Below are 1,258 nucleotides of genomic sequence, written 5' to 3'. Positions count from 1 at the left end.
ATGTTTTTGTCAATTGTTTCGGAATCCCTGTATCGCGGATCAAAATTATTTTTACGCTGCACCAATCTCTCTACCGGCTTTAGATTAATCTCATCGGTAAAGTTATATATAGATTCACTGGTTTGATATGAGTCCATTTCGAATTGGTGTAATTTTTTACTTAACTTTTTACATGGTATAAAATTTTTAGGTATAATATATGTTTTTTCTTCTTCCAGAGCTTTGAGCGATGAACATGGCGATAAGAGATTGGCATGCTTGTTGATGCCAGATTCTTCACTAGGTGATACTCCATCATGTAATAATGAGTTAATATTGAAATTTCTTTTGTTAGCACCGGGGAAGATTTTTTCATTGTTTGAGCCAAAAAATAATTGATAAATTTCAGTGTGTATATCGTTTGGTTTGAGCTTTAAATTGTATTTTATTAAAATTTGTTAAATTATTGTATAGGATTAGTACTTTATCAAAACAATATTATTTAGATTTAATATATCAATTAACATTACATACTTTACTTATGCAGTATATGCGATCTAATTAATGGTATATAAATACATCATAACAGCAGATACCTTCTTATATATTAAATAAATAACCCACCTATCTTGTTAGTGTAACTACTCATTTTTGATATAATTTATACTATCATAATGATAATTTGAATAAATCCTTTATTACATATCACTGGACAATTTAATCTTACAATTGCTATTTTGTATTAATTTGATTTTTTACAATATTATTTTTAGAAATCTGTACTACCCAAACTTGTAAGCCCGCTAAAATTTTAGACCAGGTTTGGTTCGGGTTTGGTTGAAGACAAAAAAGCATGTAGATTCTTGAACTGGCATGCGTTCATTTTAAATATTCTAAAATGACGGAACACCTTTTGGAAAATATTATGTTAAAGATTAAATAAAATTTTTAAAATTGATATATAACTTATTTTATGCTTTGTATTTTTTTAATGTTTTTATTATCAATAAAATTCAGAGATTCAAACCGAACCGTTAAACCTGTATTAATTTATTTACATAACCTGAACGGTTAAAAATTTGTCACCCGAACCTCAAAAAAGATATGTAAACTGGTTTGAACCCTTTGATATTCTAACTCTTAAGAATTAAAAATCAGTTTAACTGATATGTATCAGTAATTATTTTTACAACTTTTTATACATTGTTATTTGACGGTGCTAGCTACCCAGGTTAGCTCATAGAAGTGTTCTCAGCCATAAAATTTATTAGATATAATT

General features: G+C 27.3%; 1 long non-coding RNA gene across 1 annotated transcript; it reads left to right on the top strand.

Annotated features, from left to right (window-relative positions):
* On the top strand, positions 1-783 carry LOC135923326 (uncharacterized). The gene is made up of 3 exons (XR_010571184.1): positions 1-96; positions 219-298; positions 753-783. It is a non-coding gene; the product is annotated as an uncharacterized LOC135923326 (long non-coding RNA).
* The last annotated feature ends 475 nt before the right edge of the window (positions 784-1,258 follow it).

This window comes from Gordionus sp. m RMFG-2023, chromosome 2 (genome assembly GCF_954871325.1).
Source record: "Gordionus sp. m RMFG-2023 chromosome 2, tfGorSpeb1-WG-v2, whole genome shotgun sequence".
Lineage (NCBI taxonomy): Eukaryota > Metazoa > Nematomorpha > Gordioida > Chordodea > Parachordodidae > Gordionus > Gordionus sp. m RMFG-2023.
Note: the sequence above shows the minus strand (reverse complement) of the source record. Positions and strands in the feature narration are given on the sequence as shown.